The following is a 25083-nucleotide window of genomic DNA, read 5'->3' as shown; positions in this document are numbered from 1 at the left end:
TCATGACAGCTTGTGTTTTTTATTATAAAATATACATAAAGTAAAATTTATCATCTTAACCATGAAAAGTTTTTATCATTTTACTCATTGAAAACATTTATTAACACTTTGTATATGTAGCACATAATGGTTTACATAATAGGTGAATAGGTGCTAGCCATTTTTAAGTAGAGTTCAGTAGTGTTAAGTATATTCATGTTTGTGTGACAGATTTTCAGAACTCTTTTGCCTTGCACAACTGAAACTATACTCATTAAACAACTCTTCATTTCTCCTCTCTTCCCAAACTCTGGCAACCACTATTCTCTTTTCTATTTCTATGAATCTGACTACTCTAGGTACCTCATGTAAGTGGAACCCTACAGTATTTGTGTGGCTGGCTTATTTCATTTAGCGTAATGTCCTCAAGATTCATCCATATTGTAACATGTATCAGAGTTTCCTTCCTTTTTAAGGCTGAATAATATTCCACTCTGTGGTCTGTACCACATTTTGTTTATTCATCCATCCGTCAGTAGACACTTGGGTTGCTTCCACTTTTGAGCTATTGTGAAAAATGCTGCTATTACCATGGATGTACAAATATTTCCTTGGGACCCTGCTTTGAATTCCTTTGGGTGTATACCCAGATGTGGGATTGCTGGATCGTATGGCAGTGTTATCTTTATTTTTTGAGGAGTCTCCATATTGTTTTTCATAGCTGCTTAATGTATAGTGATACATTCCCACTACATTGAGCAAGTTCCAATTTCTCCACCTTGTCAACACTTGTTATTTCCTGAGTTTTTGTTTGTTTAATATTAGCCATGCTAATCAGTGTGGTGTCTCATTGGGTTTTGATTTGCATTTCTCTAATTATTAGTGATGTGTGTCTTTTCAGGTACCTTTTGGCCACTGGTGTATCTTCTATGGAAAAATGTCTATTCAAATCCTTTGCCCATTTTTAATCAGGTTTTTAACACTAGAAAATAAAACACAAATCGTTACCTATCTTTCTTTCTTTTTTTTTGCAGTACGCAGGCCTCTCAGTGTTGTGGCCTCTCCCGTTGTGGAGCACAGGCTCCGGACATGCAGGCTCAGTGGCCATGGCTCACGGGTCCAGCCACTCCGTGGCATGTGGGATCCTCCCGGACCGGGGCACGAACCCGTGTCCCCTGCATCGGCAGGCGGACTCTCAACCGCTGCACCACCAGGGAAGCCCTACCTATCTTTTTTTACTAGACCTTTTCTACTGCCTAGGGCCTCCAAAACAAAGCTAGAAAAGTGGTGATTAGTAGACTTCCTTGTGCTATTCCTGATTTTATAGGCTTCCTTCTAATGTTTTCCAGTTAAAAATTATGTTGGTCAGAGATGTTTTTTGATCAATTATATTTATCAAGTTAAGGAACATTCTTTATATATCTGGGCTTCTAAGTGTTGATATCACAAAAATTAGTTTGAGTTTAATGTATGAGAGATATATTTACTGAAATGACTGTGTGATTCATGTGATTTTCTTTAATCTGCTTATCCAGTAATTGCATTTTAGATTGATTAGTGTGAAACCATCTCTGCACTATTTCATCATGTTGAAATGCTGAATTTGATTTGCTGATTTTCTGGTCATTTTAAATAAGGAAAGGTCTTAGCCAAATATAATGAATTTTGTGAATTCAAGATAAGAGAAACTATGGGGACATTTTCTATATTTTAAGTAGCAAAGTATACAGTGACTCCACAGTGGAGCACAGGATTTGTTAAAATGGAAACAACAACCAAATGGGTTTTAGATCTGCCCCGTGTGTTCTCTGATGTTATTTTTTTCCTCAGTGTTAAGATTTCTTCTTCAGTGTAGCACCAATCAAGATAACTGGAAATGAACCTTGAAAAACAGTTGCTATTGTGTGTTGAGTTACATGGCATAGTGAGGGCGACTCCTAGGGGATTTCCCTTGACTTATTTAGAACACATATTCTATCTTGTGTTGTAATCTTAGAAGTTGCAGGTAAATGGTGGTGACATCAGAGTTACTGTTGCTTCTAGATCATACCTAACTCTTATTTAGTAACATCTAGCACATTATTAGTGTCTAATTCATTGATTATTAATTCCACTATTACAAATAATAATATGTTCATGCATTCATTTAGCAAATATTTACTGAGCATCTACTATATACTGGTACATTTGATAGATGCTTGGAATTCAGAGATGTGTCAGGCAAGATCCTTTCACTCAAGCAACTTGGTTCTTTTTGTTTTTGTTTTTTTTTTGTGGCAGGGTAGTAGGTAGGTGACAGAGAGTAGCATGGGGGAGAGAGAGATGAAATGTACACAGATAAGTGCAATAAAATGGTCTAATAGTCTTATTGAAGAATGTATAGCATATCATAGAACACAAAGGAGAGTATGATCAATCCTATTTGGGGGAACTAGGACAGGCCTCCTGAGCAGACATGGAAGATAGTAAGCTGGATAAGTCTGGTGGAGGCAAGCTAGACCAAACAGGCAGAGGAAGGATGGAGCAGGACTTGTCTGAAGAATAGCAGGTAGTTTATTATGACTGATAGATAAGAGGCAAGGGGAATGATATGCAAGGGCATTATGTCTGTAGACTTTGAGGAGGTCAGGTCTTCAGGAGAGAGAGAAATTATATGGCGTGAAGGTTTTAGGCAGGGGAGTAACAGAACCAAATACAGGTGTTGTCAGACTGCTTTAGAGGTATTGAGGGTGAGTATAGATCTGGCAGGGAGGTGAGTGGCTGCTGTGGAGAAGTAGGAAGACCAGTTTGGAGTGGTCCTTATAGTGGTCCAAAGGATAGATGATAGGGGCAGTCAGTGATTTCTACTTTCCTGTGAACAGATGTATTTAAAAAAATCTTTGTGATACTCAGTGATAACGGAATCAGAGTTAATAAAAAGCCTAGGTGCTCTTGGTTTCATTTTCGGTGATGGCTTATACCTTTTGCTAAGCCTATTGCCAGGGCTACTAGAAGAATAAAATAATTTGAATTTGAACTCTTTTTGCCCGGCCTGGAATGAATGTGGGACTTAATAGTGATATATAGTTATCCTTATGTTTATGGATTACCCAATGCATGGATAAAATATGTGTTCAGCTCTAGGTCAATTTGCTTGAAACAAACTCACACAAAACCAGTTGTCTAAAACCAATTTACCTAAATTAATATTCTCAACGTATTTCTGTCTTCAACAGTAAGTAATTATGGTTGCATCGCGCAGGCACAATAACCCAGTGCCTTCCCACCAGGGAGTCTCTGTGATGAGTCACTTTTTGGAAGGGCATTAATTGCTCCTTCCTTGTCAACAAAATCAATACCTTACATTTCAAACTTGGTAAACCATTTACCTCTGCCTCTTTATCTTTCACATTCTACCCATCCTTCCCCCAGTTCCAGTGTTGCTTCCTTTAGAAAGCCTTTGAAAAAAAAAAAAAGCCTTTGACTATCCCACCCTCTCATGAGTGTCTCTGAATCCTTTGGCCACCAGGTACTACCTAAGATAGGTCATCTGTTGTTGAATTTTTATTTAAATTGTACATCATTTAACATTTTATGCGTTTGTTTTATATCCCAGTTCGTCTCTCAGTCTTTAGTGAGGGGAAAAGTAATCTGGGGATCCTGTTAATTCAGGTATCTGGAGTAGGGTCCATGAATCTGCCTTTTTCACAAGATGCATAGGTATTTTGGATATAGTGCTAGATCAGTAGTCTTTAAACTGGGGGATGCAGAAGGACCCTCCAAGGGGTAGAGGCATGGATAATTTTGAGCAAATTACCTTCCAGATCCTCAGCTTTCATTAGTACTCTCTTAATTTAAATGGATCGCCTACCCAGTTTATAAAGGGAAGGTATCTCACCTATTGCAAATCTTGCTCTACCTTGCTCAGATGTGAAAACCTCCAGGGTGTCAAAGAAAGGATAATTTCAAATAATGGTATCTGGGAAGCCTTTATTAGAGGACCCAAAAATTGATCCTATCCATTCCAATAAGATACATTTCCAATTAAATTTTAATTTTTAATAATTATCACATTTCAGTATGTTTTCATACGTTAGGTGCTAATAAAATATTTTTATAACTTAGCCCAGAAGTAAACCTAAAACTACTTTTGTGATCAGAGAAAATTTTTTAAAATCATTTTTACATTTGTATTCCTTGGAAATTATGAGAGGGTGAATAATAGGCATTGAAGCATAGAACTATTACTTTTGGATAAATTCTGTTAAAAAGAAAAGAAATTGAAATGTTTAAAAGGAGGAAAGGGACCAGGTAAAATTCCTGAATGTTTAAGCCATCTGTTCACAGCCTTTTTAAACAGGTAATGCTGAATGGCAAATATGGTATTATTAGAGTCTATTAACTACATTTAAAAGAGTAATCATTATATTTTTAAGATTAGTATTCATAAATTGTCCAGAATTTGTTTTTGCAACTGTTTAAACTTACAGTGACAAATTTCAGATGTCAATTTAAAAATGTGTGAGGAGTATGGTATTTTTTAGAAAAATTGTAGTGGGTGTATGAGCGTAAGTTTGAAGAGCACTGTTCTGGTTTGTACTTTGAAAACTGCTGCCTCAGAATCACCTGTGACCATGTTAAAAATGTAGCTCACTGGATGTGATCCAGGCATGATCATGTGTGTGATAATAGCTGACATTTATTTAGTTCTGTGTGCCAAAGAAACTGAAAGTGGCAGGTTCATTTCTGCAAAACGTGTCAATGCTGTTTGCCTTTCCCAAGGGCGTCGCAGAGCTCCCTTCCCTGTGGCTTACTGCCTTGTTCTTAGTGGCTATAACTGGAGCCTAAGGTTATAAAGGAACCAGCCAATTCCCTCCGGTATGAGCCTGCTCAGAGTACTTGCTCCCTTCCCTTCCCACCCCTGCACCTGTGGAGTCAGCCCATCTCTCTAGAGTCTCAGGGAAGAAGCTTCTAGACTCTTCCCCCAACCTCCTCACACTTTCTTTCCCCTCCTCACCCAAACTCAGATCAGCTGTAGGGTGTTTGAAGGAGAGTGGGAATGTGTGTCACTACCAGGAACAAAGACATTCTGTCTTGTTGTGCTGTACCTGGAGGACCATCCTGCTTCTGTGTCAGATATGAGCTGATCATCCAGAACTCTGAGCCGCGTCTCTGGGAGGTCAGTGAGACGGGAGTGTGGTTTCTGTCTTGCTTTGTTCTTTTCTTTCTCTAAAGTGAATCAATGTCTTTATTTATTTAAAAAAATTTTTTTGGAGTATAGTTGATTTAAAACGTGCAGCAAAGTGATTCACGTATGTGTGTGTGTGTATATGTATATATATATATATATATATATGTACATTTTTCAGATTATTTCCGTTATAGGTTATTACAAGATATTGAATACAGTTCCCTGTGCTATACAGTAGGACCTTGTTGTTTATCTATTTTATGTATAGTAGTGTGTATCTGTTAATCCAAAACTAGTAATTTATCCCTCCCCGCCCCCCGTTTCCCCTTTGGTAACCATAAGTTTGTTTTCTGTGTCTGTTTCTATTTTGTATACACATTTATTTGTATTATTTTTTAGATCCCACATATAAGTGATATCATATAACATTTGTCTTTCTCTGTCTGACTTCACTTATTCTCTAGATCCATCCATGTTGCTGCAAATGGCAGTATTTCATTCTTTTTTATGGCTGAGTAATATTCCATTGCATATATATATGTATATATATCTTCTTAAACTAATCATCTGCTTATGTGTACATGGGTTGTTTCCATGGCTATTATAAATAGTGCTTCTGTGAACATTGGGGTGCATATATCTTTTTGAATTAAGAGTTTTCATCTTTTCTGGACATATGCCCAGGATTGGGATTGCTGGATCATATGGTAGCTCTATTTTTACTTTTTTGAGGACCCTCCATACTGTTCTCCATAATGGCTGCACCAATTTACATCCCTACCAACAGTGTAGGAGGGTTCCCTTTTTTCCATGCCCCCTCCAGCATTCATTATTTGTAGATGTTTTGATGATAGACATTTTGACCTATGTGTGATAATGAGGTGATACCTCATTGCAGTTTTGATTTGCATTTCTCTAATAGTTAGTGATATTGAGCATCTTTTCATGTGCCTGTTGGCCATCTGTATGTCTTCTTTGGAGAAATGTCTATTCAGGTCTTCTGCCTATTTTTTGATTGGATTGCTTGTTTTTTGATATGGAGCTGTATGAGGTGTTTGTATATTTTGGAAATTAATTCCTTGTCAGTCACATCGTTTGCAAATATTTTCTCCCATTCATTTTGTTAATGGTTTCCTTTGCTGTGCAAAAGCTTTTAAGTTTAATTAGGTCCCAGTTGTTTATTTTTGTTTTTATTTCCATTACTCTAGGAGGCAGTTCCAAAAATATATTGCTGTGATTTATAACAAGGAGTGTTCTGCCTATGTTTTCCTCTCGGAGTTTTATAGTATCCGGTCTTTCATTTAGGTCTTTAATCCATTTTGAGTTTACTTTTGTATATGGTGTTAGAGAATGTTACAATTTCATTCTTTTACATGTAGCTGTCCTGTTTTCCCAGCACCACTTATTGAAGAGACTGTCTTTTCTCTATTGTATGTTCTTGCCTCCTTTGTCTTAGATTCATTGACTGTAAGTGTGTGGGTTTATACCTGGGCTTTCTATCCTGTTACATTGATCTATGTGTCTGTTTTTGTGCCAGTGCCATACAGTTTTGATTACCATAGCTTTGTAATATAGTCTGAAGTCAGGGAGAGTGATTCCTCCAGCTCCATTCTTCTTTCTCAAGTTTGTTTTGGCTATTCAGGATTCTTAATAAGGATCAGAAATAAGGCAGTTACTACAGAGTTCAAAGTTATTTTGAAAACTAGATGTGGTGCTTGCTTCAGCAGCACATATACTAAAATTGGAACAGTACAGAGAAGATTAGCGTGGCCCCTGCGCAAGGATGACATGCAGATGCGTGACGTGTTCCATATCTTTTATATGTATAGCTGATTCACTTTGTTATAAAGCAGAAACACCTTTGTGAAGCAATTATACTCCAATAAAGATGTTAAAAAAAAAAAACAAAACTAGGTGTGAATGGTTACAACCCTGATAAGATGTATAGGACAAAGAACAGAAAGAAGTACAGCAAAATACTAACAGTGGCATCTTAGGGGGTGGATTTTCATGTTTTCTGAATTCCAATTCTTAAATATAAGCATGCTTATATTGCTCTTACAATCTAGAAACCTCTTCTAAATGATCCTTTCTGAGAGGGGGGGATACCAGACACTCATAAATGGCACAAATGGATACTCTGCTACTTGTACTCCAAGAGGGTATTTCCATTTCTCAGTGATAATAACTAATAACGAATCTGTGTTTTACATCTGTCAGGCCCTATGGAAATGAACTAAATGTTATACATGGATTAAATAACTGTAATCCTTAGTGTAATGTTATGAGGTAAATAATTATTCATAGTTTACTAAGGAGGGTACTGCAGCTTAGAAAATATTATATACTTTTCTTGTGTTTTACAAAGCTAGTAAAGAGAGAAGCCAATGTTTGAACCTTGGTTTTGCACCATTAAACTGATAGGCATGTCACCTTACACCAGCTCACACATGCCCCATCCTTTTTCAGTAAATATAGAGGCATTTCTAAGAACTGAAATGAGGATCCACTTTGGAATGAATGGAAAGAAATATCGGATATGGAGTGATGATGAAAGGATAAAATGCTATAATATGTTCTTACATGGAATTATGTATGGAAGAAATAATTCACATAATATACATTCAACAGTAATTTTATTTGAAGTGCCATTTATTTAAGTAGTATTGCCTGAGCACCTCCTACATGCCAGGACTTGTTCAAGGCATTTGAATACATCAGTGAATCGAGAAGAAAACAATTCCAGCTTTCTAGGAGCTTGCCTTCTAAGGGAGTGGGGGAGGATGATAGTGGTGAATAGAGATAATAAAGAAATAAAGTAAATAAATTGTAGATTAGATGGCGATAAATGCTATGGAAAAGAAGAGCCAGATGAGAGGCATTGGGATTGTAGTGGAAGGGTTGGTTACAGTTTTAAATAGTGTGGTCAGGGTAGGACTCCTTACGACTGTGACATTTGAGCAAAGAAATAAGAAAAGAGAAAGAGTTAAGGAAATGCAGGGGAAGGGAAGCTCCAGTCCAAAGGCTCTGAGTACAGAATGGGTGTTGTGTGGTCTGGGTAACTGCAGTTGTTAAGCAGTTAGCCAGAAAAGGAGATTTGAGAAGAAATGTAGAGTCAGCTGTTCTTAACCTTGGGTCTAAGGACCTCTAAGGAGTCCAGGGATAGAATTCAGGGGTCTGTTAATTTGGGTGGGAAAAAATTTCACTTTTATTTTTAACAATAACATCTAACTGAAATTTAACATTTTTCAGCAGACCAGAAACCTAGAATAAATTAGTAGAACCAATGACCTTGTCAGCAATAGAAGTCATAGATATTATCATATCACATGATAGGTGTTGCAGATATCTTAAAATATGGCTGCGTTAATCATCGCATCACATCAAAATTATGTTAGTAATTAGACCTGCCACTAGATCCTCTTATTTAATGTATTAATAAAGGGAGTACATGTGTTACTATATCTCAATTAAAATTAAAACTGAGTTAGTTTCCTCTGTAGTCCATTATATTTCATTTTATACATCTAAAAATATTATTTGGAGAAGGGATCCATAGACACTGCCAACTGCCAAAGGGGTCCATGGCACAAAACAGATGAGGAACCCCTGACAGGCAGTGTTGCAGGCCAATGTGGGATCTTGTTTGATGTTGGCCGTTGTGCTGAGGGTGAAATGGCAGGAGCTGTGAGAGAATTTTGAGCAGAGGCTTGACATGATTTTCTTTTTGTCTGGAAAAGCCCACTCTGGCTGCTGTGTTGAATTAGGGACTGGGGCACGGGGAAGGGGAGTCTGGGGCCAGGCAGACCCACATCACAGTTATTAGATCATTTTGGTGATCCAGGCAAGAAATTGTGCTTGCTCGGGATGGTGGCATGGACTATGGGTATAGCAAAGGAGGCAGTAAAAAATAATCAGATTCTGGATTTGTTTTGGAGGCAGAACCATCGGGATTTCCTGATAGGTTGGATGTGCCGGAGAACAGTCAGGGATGACGGCAGAGTTTTTGACTTGAGCCATGGAAGGATGGAATGGCCATCGACTGGAGGAGAGGACTGTGGCTGGTAGGGGGAAGATCAGGCATTATTTCTGGTATGTGAAACTTGAGGTGTTGATCTGACATATACAAGGAAGTGTTTGCAGGCATTTGGATGGTATATGAGTGTGGAGCTGGGGAGGAGGGCTTCTGAGCTGCAGATGTGTATCAGGGAGTCATTTGTTTCTAGGAAAGTTGATATTTAAAACTCAGACTGGTGAGATGCTGAGTGTAGATAGAAAAGGGGAACCAGGAGTGAGTGACCGTGGGGAGCTCCAGCAGGAGGAGATTGAGGTGAAGAGGAGGAATCAGCAAAGTAAACTGAGAAAAGTGTCCAGCGAGGCAGCAGGAAAATCAAGAGATGGTGGAGTTCCGGATGCTAAGTAGAAAAAGTGTATCAAGGAGTGGGGGTGGGGGGGAGGGAGTGTGTCAAATGGTAGAGCAGGAAAAGTCAGGACTGAGAATTGACCACTGAATTTAGAAGCATAGAGGGCACTGGTGGAAGAGCTTAGGGGCAAAAGTCTAATTTGGAGTGGCTTTAAGAGAATGGCAGCTGGACACACTATGGAGACCACTTTTTTGAGAAGTTTTGCAAAAGGAACTAAAGTGGGAGTAGTAGCTGGTGGGGCATTTGGGATCAAAAGAAAGATTTCATTTTGTTCTGATTAAGATGGGAGACATAATAGCTCTTTTGTATGCCAGAGAGAAGGTTCCAATAGAAAGGGGAAATTTGAGGTAGGAAGAAGGCAGACTTCCTGGAATGATCTCTTTAAGAGAATGATTAGGATAGAGATCTAATGTACTAGCAGAGGGGTTGGCTTTGATAATACATGAAAAGTCATCTCTAGTAACAGACCCAAGGGCAGAGAATATGGGTATCAATGCTGGTAGGTGGGAGGATGCAGAGGTTCTTCTGGCTGCTCCAGTTTTTCAGTGAGGTAGGAAGCAAAGTTATCCGTTAAGAGTGAAGATGAAATAAGAATAGCGATAACAGCTAAAAATATGTATCATACACCTATGTGCCAGGCACTGCCCTAAGTACTGTACAAATATTAACTCATCTTTACAACAGCCTTGTGAGGTAGCAATCATCATTACCCTTATTTAAGGATGAGAAAACAGGCACAGAAGGTGTGAAATAACTCAAGCCAGATCCCACTACTTGTAAGTGGCAGAGCTAGAATGCAAACCAGGCCTCCTGGGTCCGGAGTCTGCTGTCTCAGTTATGAGAGGATACCTACAGCCAAACTGACCTTCTCAAAGATAGCACGCATTTTCTTTTCTTTTTTTTTTTTTTTTTTTTTTTTTGCGGTACGTGGGCCTCTCACTGTTGTGGCCTCTCCCGTTGCGGAGCACAGGCTCCGGACGCGCAGGCTCAGCGGCCATGGCTCACAGGCCTAGCCACTCCGCGGCATGTGGGATCTTCCCAGACCGGGGCATGAACCCATGTCCCCTGCATCGGCAGGCGGACTCTCAACCACTGCGCCACCAGGGAAGCCCCATTTTATTTTCTTAGCCAGTGACCCTCAGTGTCCTACAAGATGGAATACTATCGTGTTTCCCTCTAAGGATTAGAGTACATAAGGCAAACCGCTTAGCTCAACGCCTAATTCATAGAAGACAGTCAGTAAATGTTCATACTAGCTGGTTCTAGCAGCAGTCCATTTTTGTTGATGACGATGTTAACACTTCATGATTCTATTGATTGCTTTTTAAACATTGGGTTTCATGATTTAAAAATGGTTTCCAAATAGAGGAACAAACACGGTATCTTACACTCTATTAATATTTCTTTGATTACCAGCAAGGTTGAACGTTTGTTCCTATGTTTATAGGACATGGAAACAGTGACTCTGACTTTGTTTTTCTCTGACATCTGTTACCATAGTAACTAAGGCAGTGAGCTATAAAGGGAGTGCGTGAATCCACGAGCCTGGCTCCCAGCTTGCTGGCTGAGCCAAAGGGGCAGAGCAGCCGGAGGCTGTATCATCCGAGGGCTGGATGCATCTGGGTACTTACTCAGCTGTGGCTGCTCTATTAGGAGCAGCTGTGACTGGGGCTCCAGGAGTCACCCTCACGAAACGAGGCACATGATGACAGTTGGAAGAGGAAGAGTAAATATTACTAAAGATGAATGGATATGGTAACGGCCAAGTGGAAAAAACCTGTGGACGTGTGGGGACGCGTTGGTGCTGACTAGCTGGTACCATGAGGGATGAATTTCAGGAAACCACTAATTGGGGTAGATCCTCTGCAGAGGACTGGGCCTGAGTCACATCTGTTCTGTGGGATGTGACTTCTGTGAGGAAGTCCAAGTCCTCAGGCTGCGTCAGCTGCAGACCCTCCAGAATGCTGGCTCCTTCTGGTAGTGAGAGTGGAAAGCTTGGGTTGGTGTTATCATGATTTTTTGTTTGTCCTCGTCAATGAATACTGATGGAACTGGGCTAGTATTCAGAGGAGATCCTGTAGCCAGGCTTCCTGGGTTCAGAGCCCCCTTATTAACCATGTGAACATGAGCAAGGACTTCATCTCTCTGGGTCTCAGTTTATCTCTAATACGGGGGCAATAATAACAATACATCCCACATAAGATACATAAAACTTTTATAAGAATTCAATGAGTTCAAATTATATTGCACCTAATGTATGATACACAGTATCGACATCTAAAATTACAATTTTACAATTGACATTTTACAATCAAAATCGGCAGAGGGCTTCCCTGGTGGCGCAGTGGTTGAGAGTCCGCCTGCCGATGCAGGGGACACGGGTTCGTGCCCCGGTCCGGGAAGATCCGACATGCCGCTAAGCAGCTGGGCCCGTGAGCCATGGTCACTGAGCCTGCACGTCCGGAGCCTGTGCTCCGCAACAGGAAAGGCCACAACAGTGAGAGGCCCGTGTACTGCAAAAAAAAAAAAAAAGAAAAGAAAAGAAAAAATCGGCAGCATTTTTTTCTTTCCTAGTGGTACATAAATACTGATTCATCTTAAAATCAATGATGTCTTATGTTTGAGGAAATACTGTATGTTATTAGGACAGCATTAAATATGGCTTGGTAATAGAAAATGCTACATGTAAGTGTTAACATTTACTTGGCTTCATAGTCACAACCAGGTCCTAATGACGCCACTAAACCCATACGGATATATTCATTGCAAGCTCCTTATCCCTGTAATGTGAGAGCTCTTAAAAGTAAAACAGAAATCCAAGTAAGCTAGAATATCAACCCATAAAGAGTCACATGATCTTCTGCTTTAGGGGAGCTTCAGGATGGATTATGTGACTTTCAAGTGTACCTGTTCTTGCTGTATACACTCATCCCTTGACCTTCCAGGCCACTCCCTCTACTTTCCTTTAATGGCCACATAGATAACCCATTCCAAATCCTGGCCTCTCTTCCCTCCCAGCGGCAGTCTTTTTCATTTCAGTCAGGTGATACATGGTGTCTACATCCTAGATCTTATGTTTACTCAAGAGAGCTTTTATCTTGAAAAGATAAATTATAACATCCAGTTTCTGTCCATCATCTTTCACTCCAGCTTTTCCTCTCAGTTCTCTCAAAACACAGATTCCTTCTCTTCCTTGGGGACTTGACGCCAAACATCTTCCTTGATGTCTGTCAGCCTTTCCTGCCTTCCCTCCCTTCTTAGGGCATTGAAATTCTTTCTTCAGTCACATTCTTGGTAACGTCCTTGATTTCTTGACCTCATCACCTTCTGTAGCAGACGTCTGATAAAACCCCAGCCCTGGAGGGATTCAGACATTTGCATCTCCCTCCCTTGATCTGGACTGCAGAAGCTGTTGGAGAAAAAGGTACAGCCCTGTACTTCTGTCCCTGTGACTCATGGTCCTGATGTGAGTGGGCCCCCCACCCTGTCCACGGCTCTTCATACTTGTTCCTAGACTGCACTCCTGTGTTCATAGCAGCTGCTTTTCCCAGTATGTTCTACCCCCTTCAGAACTTCCATTTCTTGCCCTCTCCCTTCACTCTGAACATCTGACCTCATTTAAAAGTCGTGAAGAGGCTTTGGAGTATGGTAGAAAATACTTGTTAGAATTAGTCAGGAAATCTGAGCTCTGCTGAATAGCCATGTGTTTTTTTTTTTTTTCCTCTTGTAGTTATAAAATGTGTTTTCATCTGTGTATGGATCTGAGCTTCTAAAGCAAATGAGTCATGTTATTTGGATATTAGTTTCTTCCCATGTACTTTGAGGGAGGGGCACTGGTCTAAGTGCCTTCTGAAATTTTGTCTTTAAGATTCCGTAATTTTACTCACAGATACAGAGGACAAAATAGTGGTTACCAGTGAAGGGAGAGGGGCAATGTAGGGATGGGGGAGGTACAAACTTGTGTGTGAGATAGGCTCAAGGATGTATTGTACAACACGGGGAGTGTAGCCAATAATTTGTAATAACGGTAAATGGAAGTAACCTTTAAAATTGTATAAAAATTTTTAAAATTCCATGATTTTATGATTTAAGTTTTGTATGGTCTTCTGAACCAACTTTAGTTTGCAGGAAGAGACTATTTCTGATAATGTCATTTCCTCAGTAAAACAAGAAAATTCTCTTTTGTCATAGAAACCTGGAAGGCATGTTACCTTTTGTGATGGCAAATTTATCCTTTTCCTATTTTAGTTTTGAACTAGTGAAAATGACTTCCTGTGGTTTGGTCTGTCGTTTCTTTTTTTAAATTAATTAATTAATTTACTTTTGGGTGTGTTGGGCCTTTGTTTTTGTGTGAGGGCTTTCTCTAGTTGCAGCGAGCGGGGGCCATTCTGCATCGCGGTGCGCGGGCCTCTCACTATCGCGGCCTCTCTTGTTGCGGAGCACGGGCTCCAGACACGCAGGCTCAGTAGTTGTGGCTCACGAGCCTAGCTGCTCTGCGGCATGTGGGATCTTCCCAGACCAGGGCTCGAACCCGTGTCCCCTGCATTGGCAGGCAGATTCTTAACCACTGCGCCACCAGGGAAGCCCTGGTCTATCATTTTATCAGTAGGAAGCAAGAGAAAGTTAAGGAGTATCTCATTTCTGTAATAGAGTTAATCAAGACTTTGCCTTGAACCTCTGACTGGGGCTTCTGGGGATGAAAGATGTATGTTTCTTGACCAGGTTTCACTCTGAAGAGTGTGTTGGGTGTACCAGCCGGTAGTACCTGAAGCTTTGCTGCCAGACTAAACTGCCCATTTCTAAATATTTGCAAATAATGTTAATCTCCAAAATATGCAAACAGCTCATACAGCTCAATATCAAAAAAAACTAACAACCCAGTCAAGAAATGGGCAGAAAACCTAAATAGACATTTCTCCAAAGAAGCCATATAGATGGCCAACAGGCACATGAAAAGATGCTGAATATTGCTAATTATTAGAGAAATGCAAATCAAAACTACAATGAAGTATCATCTCACACCAGTCAGAATGGCCATCATCAAAACATCTACAAACAATAAATGCTGGAGAAGGTATGGAGAAAAGGGAACCCTCTTGCACTGTTGGTGGGAATGTAAATTGATGCAGGCACTATGGAGAACAGTATGGAGGTTCCTTAGAAAACTAAAAACAGAACTACCATACCACCCAGCAATCCCACTACTGGGCATATACCCTGAGAAAACCATAATTCAAAAAGAGTCATGTACCACAATGTTCATTGCAGCTCTATTTACAATAGCCAGGACATGGAAGCAACCTAAGTGTCCATCAACAGATGAATGGATAAAGAAGATGTGGCACATATATACAATGGAATATTACTCAGCCATAAAAAGGAACGGAACTGAGTTATTTGTAGTGAGGTGGATGGACCTAGAGTCTGTCATACAGAGTGAAGTAAGTCAGAAAGAGAAAGACAAATACCGTATGCTAACACATATATATGGAATCTGGAAAAAAAAAAAAAGATGGTCAGAAGAGCCCTGGGGGCAAGATGGAAATAAAGATGCAGACCTACTTGAGAATGGACTTGAGGACATGGGGAGGGGGAAGGATAAGCTCGGACGAAGTGAGAGAGTGGCATGGACATATATACACTACCAAACATAAAATAGATAGCTAGTGGGAAGCAGCTTCATAGCCCAGGGAGATCAGCTTGGTGCTTTGTGACCACCTAGAGGGGTGGGTTAGGGAGGGTCGGAGGGAGGGAGATGTAAGAGGGAAGAGATATGGGGACATATGTATATGTATAATTGATTCACTTTGTTATAAAGCAGAAACTGACACACCATTGTAAAGCAATTATACTCTAATAAAGATGTTAAAAAAAAAAAAACTAAAAATAAAGCTGGGCTTCCCTGGTGGCGCAGTGGTTGAGAGTCCGCCTGCCGATGCAGGGGACGCGGGTTCGTGCCCCGGTCCGGGAGGATCCCACGTGCCGTGGAGCGGCTGGGCCCGTGAGCCATGGCCGCTGGGCCTGCGCGTCCGGAGCCTGTGCTCCACAGCGGGAGAGGTCGCAACAGTGAGAGGCCCGTGTACTGCAAAAAAATAAATAAATAAATAAATAAATAAATAAAAATAAAGCTACCACATGATCCAGAAATCCCGATCCTGGGCATATATCCAAAGAAGATGAAAACTCTAATTTGAAAAGATACATGTACCCCAATGTTCATAGCAGCACTATTTACAATACAGTAGCCAAGACATGGAAACGACTCAAGTGTCCATAAACAGATAATTGGTTTAAGAAGTGTGCTGTATGTATATAATGGAATATTACTCAGCCATAAAAAAGGAATGAAATGATACCATTTGCAGCAACATGGATGGACCTAGAGAATATCATACTAAATGAAATAAGTCAGACAGAGAAAGACTAATGTTATATGATATCACTTACATGTGGAATCTAAAAATAATACAAATGAATGTACATACAAAACAGAAACAGACTCACAGACATAGAAAACAAACTTATGGTTGCCGAAGGGGGAAGGGATAAATTAGGAATATGGGAATAAAGAGACAAACTACTATACATAAAATAGATAAGCGACAAGGATTTACTGCATAGCACAGGGAACTATATTCAATATCTTGTAATAGCCTATAATGGAAAATAATCTGAAGATATATGTGTGTGTATGTATATAATCTGAAAAAAATATATGTGTGTGTATGTATGTATACAACTGAATGACTTTGCTGTACACCTGAAACTGACACAGTATTGTAAATCAACTATACTTCAGTTAAACAACTGCACATTTCTGTGAATTGAGCTGATATTCTTTGCATGCTGCCCAGATGGTGCATTTCTAGAATGATAATCTGGCAGGTTACTCTGGGGTTTACCAGTAAAATGGGATTGACCAGAAGATCTTGCCATTTTTATTCCCATCTGCAGTCTCTTCTATATAATCTTGCCCTTTGAACATTATTTCTGGATGCTAAAATTTCAGGGGGACTACAGGAGAGCAAGGAAGAACCCAAGTCCTGTGCATTGGCTCTTGGTGCATCAGCTTGGATGGAGGAGAACCTGGAGTTAGCAGATGGAGGGCATGCTTTTTACAGTCTAGGTATAGGCATCACCTTCTAGCCTCACCAGACATCATTGTTTGAGGATCATGCTAACAGTAGCCGTGGTTCTCTCAGCCTTGGCTGTCTATCAGAATCACCTGGAAAGCTGTTAAAAATTCCAGTGCCTAACATGCATCTTATACCAGTTAAATCTATCTCTGGGCTGGGATCTATGCTTCAGTAGTTTTTAAGCCTCCGCAGGTGAATGTAACATGTAGACGAGGCTGAGAACCATCGAACAGAGACTTTACTGGGAAGGGTTAAGTTGGTTGGCTGATGCAGAAGTTTGGCTTTCACAAGCGAGCTGGTTGTGTCTCTGCTTTATCTTGGCTGATTTTTGACCATAGTAACACTGTAGCAAGATCAGAGGTAGTCAGCTAGGTGTGACTGCTTTTTCAGAAGTGTGCGTTTGAAGGGCAGCTGTGTTTTGCCTGTGAATCAGTGTGTGCTTGTCTTCATATGCTCTTACCAATGGTATTCCTCACTCTCTACAAGAAGGGAAGGTAGGTACTGTGTGCATTAGTGTTGTGTGTGTTATGTCCACTTCATTTGGGGTCACTGTTCGTTGTGTTCACTTTGAAAAGCAGGTAATTGACTTTCTTGTAACTTTCAGTGAAAAATCATTTGAAAAGATCAGATGGGAAGAAAACAAAACTCACGCTTCTGTTGTAAAACTAAAATAACAAAATTCAGGAGATTTTAAAGAAGGCAAGCCAGACTGAAATGTCTAGAACCAGTGTTTCTGGCTAGCTAAAAGATGCTAGTGTGACTCTCTTTCTACCTGCGTGTACACGTAGTCTCCAAGTTTTAGAAATTCCTGGCCTGTTGTGTACAGTTCCCCTTAAGAGTGCCGAAATATCCTGACTAGGGTTGCCAGATAAAATATAGGATGTCCAGTTAAATGTGACCTTCAGATAAACAATAACTATTTAGTGTAAGTACCAAATATTGCATGAGACACACTGACACTAAAAAATGCTCTGTTCATCTGAAGTTCACTTTTAACTGAGCATCTTGCATTTTTATTTTCTAAATCTGGCAACCCTGTGGAGGTATGGGCTAGACTCGAGGGCTTGTCGCGCTGTCCAGTTTTTCTGGCCTGGGTCTCACTGTGACCTTGCTTCTTACCATGTTCCTGCAGAGAAGCTGCCACTGAGTTTTCCATCCCAAACTCTTATTTTGTTGTTTTTCCTATATGTCTAATAGGTTGTCTCATCTTTGGTGTTAGAATTGAGAGAGACTTGCAAATAGATATAGACATGAAAAACCAGTTCTTAAATTCTGACTGGTAGAAGCAATGCAAATCAAGACCTTATACTTACAGGCATTTAAGCCCAGTGGCAGGTGTGGGATGTTGTATTTTGGAGTACTTTTCCACCATGTGGGAGACACAAGTGTCCTGTTGCCCTTAGAAACTTGGGCAGGTGGCCTGCCCTCTCGGGTACTTGTCTGGCCTGGTTTACTAGAAAATTCCACTTTCAGTCAAGTTAAAGCTGGCTGGCTTTCACCTGCCTCTCCAGAGACTGACCTTCACCTCCCCTTCTCCTGAGGTTCCTTTTGTTGGCCTTAAAGGGCTCTGTCAGTTACAGAGTGGAGAACAATAAAGAGTGGAGAACTTCTCCCAAAGTTTTCAGTCAAATCATCTAATCCATGAGGAATGTATTTTTACTAGGACTTTGGATATGCACTCTGTTTGAGGTAGGCAGTTTTTCTCACTGACTTTAAACCAAGTTTTATGTAGAAAAAAGTATATATGTGTGTGTATATATATATATGAGATTTTTGAACACATCCGTTATCTTTTGTAGAAGAGAATCCTGCATAATTTTGAACGAATAGAAAATGAGGGAAGTAGAATGAGCGCTTGTATATTAATCATCTATACTTAAACATCTTGCCGTATTTTCTTCAGACTTGTGAAGCCAGGGTTGAGACCACTTTTGTAACCCCACCTTAATCCAATTTCTCTGCCCATCTCCCCAGCTACTCTCCCAAGGTTTTTGTGGGGCTGACCACCATGCACAACTACAGGAAGGTCACTTGTGAATGGTGTCATCTGTGTATTCCTAGACAGTGTATAGCATGGGTTTTCTAAACCCTGTACAAATGGTATTACCGTATAAGCTTTGACAGTCGTATCATTATAAATAATACTAGTATTGTCTGTTCCTTTCCAGTTTTTACATCTCATTCTCTTCTAACTGCATAGCCCCAGACCTGTAGTACATGCAGGAAAATGTGAGTGGCCATGGATATTCTTAATCTTGCTTCTTGAAGTTTCACTATTACATATGAAGTGTGCTGGAAAAATTCTTTTTTTTTTTTGCGGTACACAGGCCTCTCCCGTTGCGGAGCACAGGCTCCGGACGCGCAGGCTCAGCGGCCATGGCTCACGGGCCCAGCCACTCCGCGGCATGTGGGATCTTCCCGGACCGAGGCACGAACCCGTGTCCCCTGCATCGGCAGGCGGACTCTCAACCACTGCGCCACCAGGGAAGCCCCTGGAAAATTCTTGATGTCCTGAATTTGAATTCCTTCTATTCTAAATTAGGTTTAGAATAGAATTCAGAGGTTTTTTTCTTTCTCTTTTTAAAGTCAAGGATGACTGTTGAGCTTTATCATAATTCTTTTCTGTGTCATTCTGTATCGTTTTGAGATTTTGAGATATGATGGATTTTCTCCTTTAGTGTATTAGTGTGTTAGATATCACAGATAAATTTTCACATGATATATAATTCTTGCATTCTTAGAATAAACCCTGCTTAGTTACCTGGTTTATTTTCACAAGTTGGTTAATTAGACTTGCTAATTTTAGGTTTACTTTTTAGTCTATCCTCTTATTGATTTTAATTTAATTATATTATAGAAAGTGAACATGGTCTGTATAATAGTATTACTTAGAAAGTTTTGGAGAAATTTTCTCTATGAATCATCAGTTTTTGCAAATATGTCATGTGTCTGAAAAGGGGATGTGTTGTTTTTGTTGGGTTCTGGGATATAGATAGTCAAGGTTGTTACTTGTGTCAGTCACTATGTTTTTATTTGCTTGATCTACAGTTTCTAATAGAGGGGTATTACTTATCTCCTACCATTTAACTTATTTTGTCAGTTTTTGCTCAAGGCTAAGATGTTAGTTGCATTCAAGATCATGATCATACCCAACACCTCCGTTAAGAAATAAAACATTAGAAATACATTTGCAGCTTCCTGTGTGCCTTCTACCTTCCCCTGAAACTGTTTATTAATCCCATGTACTTTATACTTAGGTATAAAATCCCTAAATAATGTATAATACAATTATGTGTTTTAAAAGTCTAAAAGTGGCATCCAACCGTGTGTATTTTTTGGCAACTTTTTCTCTCAAAATTATATTTGCTAGATTAATCTGTGTTGGTATGTATAGCTCCAGGTCATTCATTTTAATGTCTGCGTAGTATTACTTTGAGTGTATATATCACTCAGTATTTGTTTATCGGTACTGCTGTGATGGAAATTTATTTCTATTTTTCACTACTATAAATGGTGCTTCCTCAAGTGTTCTTTTAAACATTTGTGTTCATGGAAAACACCCCATTTGGGTTAAATTTTGTAGTAGAATTTCTGGTTTTATTTATGTGTAACTTTCAGTTTAGTAGATGTTGTCAAAATGAATTTTCAAGTGATTGTAGCAGTTAATACTTCCATCAGCAGTGTGGAATTCTCACTCTTGTTCCTCACCAGTAGTTAGTATTAGCAGACTTCTTAATATTTTCAAGTTTGTTAAGTGTGAAATGGCATCCCATTGTGGTTTTAATTTGCATTGTCCTGAGAACAGGTGAGATTGTGTGTCTGTTTATATGTTTATAAAAAGTCATTTGGGGGCTTCCCTGGTGGCGCAGTGGTTGAGAGTCCGCCTGCCGATGCAGGGGACGCGGGTTCGTGCGCTGGTCTGGGAAGATCCTACATGCCGCGGAGCTGCTGGACCCGTGAGCCATGGCCGCTGGGCCTGCGCGTCCGGAGCCCGTGCTCTGCAACAGGAGAGGCCACAACAGTGAGAGGCCCGCGTACCGCAAAAAAAAAAAAAAAGTCATTTGGAGTTCTTCTTCCATGAATGTACTATCCATTTGCCCATTTTTCTATTCGTTGCTTTTCTCATTTCTTTCTAGTACTTGTTTATCCTGGATGCGAATCTTTTGTGCTTCCTGTGTTTTGCAAATGTCTTCTCCATATGCGTGGCTTATCACTTTCTAGGGGCATCTTTTAACATACATAGTTTTGGTAATTTTAGTGAAACTGAATTTAAAAACGTTTTCCTTTTTTTAAAAGAAGTCTTGCTTAAGAAATCTTTTTGAATTTCAATGTCATAAAGATACTCTGTTCTTCCAAAGTTTTTTCTGTCATGCTTTTCACATTTAGATTTTTAATCCACTGGAATTGATTCTTATGTATGTTTGAAATATAAATATTTTTCTTAAATTTGGATTTAGAAATAGTCTATCCTTCCCTCACAAATTTCAGTACACCTTCAGTTCTCACATTTACTTTCCAATGTGCATGTCTCTATTTACAGACTTTCTTTTCTGTACTGTTTTATGGTCTACCTTTTTATCTATTAATCAGGGCCAGAGTTTCTTAATTGCAATTCTTTCTTATTATCCTTTTTTTGTTTCATACTGCATTTTTAATTATTTAGTATTTTATTCACAAATTCTTGACTGTGCCAGGGTTTATCCAGCTCTTAAACTTTTCAATGACTATATTTTACATTTCTGTTATTTCTAAATTTGTAGTTACCTATTGTTACTTCTTTTTATATATATTTTTCTTACTATGCTATTATTGTTTATAGTGGTTGGTTGTTATTCTTTCATCTTGGTAAGAATTCTAAACATTACTAAAATATTTTAAATGTTTAACATTTAAAATTTGTATAATTTTCTCTTCCAATTGTTGATTTTGTTGCCTGTCTTGATATTTAGGGTTTCTTCATATGTGTTGGAAGTTTCGTTTGAAGGCTCATGGTATATAGGATGCTTTTCTAAAAGAAAGTTTTCCCTTCCCCCTTGCACTTGTCTGTTTTACACGTGGCTCACCTGATCCTTACAAGACTCCTGGACCAGAAGTTGGTCCAACAATGGTGTTTTGGGGTTCCCAGCCCAAGGTGGTGAGAGGGACTTGAAGCTCTGGTCACTGGGGACAGGGATGGACAGGGCTTGGAGTCTGGTCTCAATCCCTGCCTATAGCCTCCTGTTTAAGCCCCCAGTTCACAGCAACTACTTCTAGGTTCCTTTTACCATCCAGGAACCCCACCTCGTCCCTTTCTCTAAGCAGCAAGCCTAGCCTAGCGCTGTTTTCCTGCCCCACAGAGGGCCCTGTTAGCCCTGCTGCTCTGCAGTCACCTAACTCCAGGCCATCCTGCCCGCCTCTGGAACTGGGGCTCAGCAGGCCCAGAACTTCAGGCCCAGAGCACCACTTTGCTGCTCTAGTCCATTTCTTGTTTCTCCAAGGTGTTATCCTGTTTTAGTACTCACGTGTGACTCTTAACTTTCTTGCTTTTTACTTTCGATGTCATTGCTATGCAGGTTAAGGAGGAAACTAAAAAATGTGAACCTATAACAACTGAAGTCTCTCGGGTCACGACTTTTTTGGAAACCTGGTTGGAAATGCCCCTTACTTGTTCTAATTTTTCTCATATAGCTACCATATCCATACTAGTCCATCTTTCATAGCAAAGAAAAAATGTTCATTTCACAGCTTTGGCCCATCCTCCTCCTCCCTGCCCCCCCCCCCCCCCAAATCTTTAAGGCATTACTGTGCCACTTGGTAGCAAGTTTCAAGTTTCAATATGAACTATAATGACTGCCACCTAGTGGCAGGCATTGGGTACTTTCAGTTGCAGCCTCAAATTTATACTGACCGGTTGTGTGCCTCTGTAGATTTGTTTTTTAGCTTTAAAAACTACATAGATAGATTTAAAATGGATAACCAACAAGAACCTGCTGTATAACACAGGGAACTCTGCTCAATGTTATGTGGCAGCCTGGATGGGAGGGGAGTTTGGGGGAGAATGGATACATGTATACTTTGCTGTGTACCCGAAACTGTCCCAACATTGTTAATTGGCTATACTCCAATATAAAATAAAAAGTTAAAAAAATGAGTGTATATATGTGTAACTGAATAAAAAAAATTAAAAAATAAAACTACAAAGATAGAAAGGGGGAAATAAAGTTTAGTGAGCTTGTATTCCTGGAGTTCAAAATGGCTTAGCATCTCCATTTTAACAGAACAGAAAATAAGGGAAAGAGAAGAGGACAAAGTGAAAAGGCAAGTTATCCAAGCATTGGCAGCTAGAATTTGATTTAATGACTGGTTTTCCCCATGGCAAGCTGTCCTGGCTGTCCATGGTGCCAGGTCCTGAATACCTACCTTGGGAACCCAGGTAAATGTCAAAGAAACATAGCCATAAATTCGCTGACCTTCGTACGTACTTTACATCAGCACCCAAAGACAAAGAGACTCAAATTGTTGTTCTGAGCTCATTTTATGAGTATTAAAGGACATAAATGTGTTGGGTTTTTCCCCCTCCATTTATCTTCTTCCCGAAGCCCTGTTCTGTCTATATTGGTTGGTGAGACTCCATTCCAGTTATTTAAAGCTTCCAACATGGTATGAGCCTCTAAATAGTAAACTTGGCTGGAAGCAACATATGTGTTTATCAGCTATTGCTGCAATAATGCTGTGTGACAAACCATGCTAAGATCCAGTAGTTTTCAATAATAGGCATTTATTTGCATGGGTATAAAGGTCAAATGTGGTTCAGCTAAGCTAGACTGGGCTCTTTAAGGCTGTGCGTAGACTGGGCTTGGCTGCCGACTCTGGCGGGGGTTTAGGTCTGCACAGCTTTCTCTCTGGGACCCAGGCTGAGTCAGTAGTAGCTGCCTAGGGTATGTCCTTCTCTTATGAAATAGCAGGAGTGCAGGAAGCAAGCCAGACTGTGTGCAAGCAAATGTAAATGCTCCTTACATCGTGTCAGTTCACGTTCTGCTCGCCAAAGCCAAAAGCCGTAGGAAGTATTCTATTACATCCCAAGCAGAAAGGGGAGGTGGAAGTGGATGAATATTTGCGAATGGTGCCCTAGTTTTCCACACCTACATATAAAATAATTGAATGAAATCGGATGAAGTCGTTTAAGAAAATAAAGTCTTAATGCACGAATACCGAAGTTATAAGTACCAAAAGCTTCGCAGACATTTCAAAGATGTACGCCTTGACAAGCTTTTTAAGGCTAGAAGTGCGTGCCATTTACTTTCTCATACCCAGTGCTTAGTTCAGTGCCGGGCTTATAGAGATACTAAACACATGGATGAAAGAGCTACCAAGCAAACTGGTGGCCTTGAAGAATTGGGATTTTCTCCCATCTTTTAATATTGGCATTTTTATATTTCTGCCTGAAAACATCCTAAATGTTCTTGAACAAGGAGAGATGTTGAAATATGATAATTCCTAAGTTCATGGGATTTCTCCCTTCTAGTGTCAAATCTTGTATTCTTCTGATATGGGAACGAGTCATCTCCCTTCTATACGTATATAGAACAACGTAGTACGTAGATCCATTAATTTACGTAACTTCTACATGGCCTCATCCTTTTGGAAGAGGCAGGATGGACCTTCTGCCGAAAATTTGATTCACATGCCAAAATTGACTATCCTCCCTCTCTCTCTCTCTCTCTCTCTGTCTCACTCTTACACACACACACACACACACACACACACACACACACACACACACACGGAAGGTTTATCACTAGCATAATGAGACTTCAGAGGAGAGCAGGGCAGGCCTCTCAAGCTGGCTGGAAAATGCCTTGAGAGAGGAAGGGTAGGAGAGTGGCGTGGGCTTTTATGGTGTTCATGGGGCAGAGATGGGTTAGGGCAGGGCTGAGGATTCTGCTCGTGGGCAGTGGCTTGTGTGTTCGAATTCCTTGCTAGTGTCAAAGGCTTTCTAATCAGATTGCCCAGATGTGGGGCACAGGGGAAAAAGTAGAGGTGAAGCTTAAGAAGCTGTCAGCAGTCAAAGATCAGAAAATGAAGTTAGACTCCATATTAAACGTTTCCCAGCACGTGTGTGATTGTTGAAGGCCCGCTGATGATAGAAGGTGCTGTATTGGCATTGTATTGTTGTGCGGACCGGCCGGCACCGCTGACTTTGATTTCACCCCACTTTGTTCTCTTGCTTTCTGCTGTTTCTGATGGGCACCAAGACAGCCATCCCTTTTCCAGATGGTACAGTTACTGTGGAGTGTGTTGCTGATGGGCATCTAGTGAGGAAACTGATGTGGAGAAGCCACTGTGCACCCAGACCAGGCCGCATACTTTGCTTATTAAATATGAGAGCTCAAAT

The 25083-nt window shown here is 40.2% G+C and overlaps 1 protein-coding gene and 1 non-coding gene across 3 annotated transcripts in view; both read left to right on the top strand.

Annotated features, from left to right (window-relative positions):
* The window catches only part of FMN1 (formin 1), a 406404-nt gene that overhangs the window by 119078 nt on the left and 262243 nt on the right, over window positions 1-25083 (top strand). The window lies entirely within an intron of this gene.
* LOC116750039 lies at window positions 6861-6967 on the top strand. The gene has a single exon (XR_004348784.1). It is a non-coding gene; the product is annotated as a U6 spliceosomal RNA (small nuclear RNA).

This window comes from Phocoena sinus, chromosome 2 (assembly GCF_008692025.1).
Source record: "Phocoena sinus isolate mPhoSin1 chromosome 2, mPhoSin1.pri, whole genome shotgun sequence".
Lineage (NCBI taxonomy): Eukaryota > Metazoa > Chordata > Mammalia > Artiodactyla > Phocoenidae > Phocoena > Phocoena sinus.
This window is presented reverse-complemented; position numbering and strand designations above follow the sequence as displayed.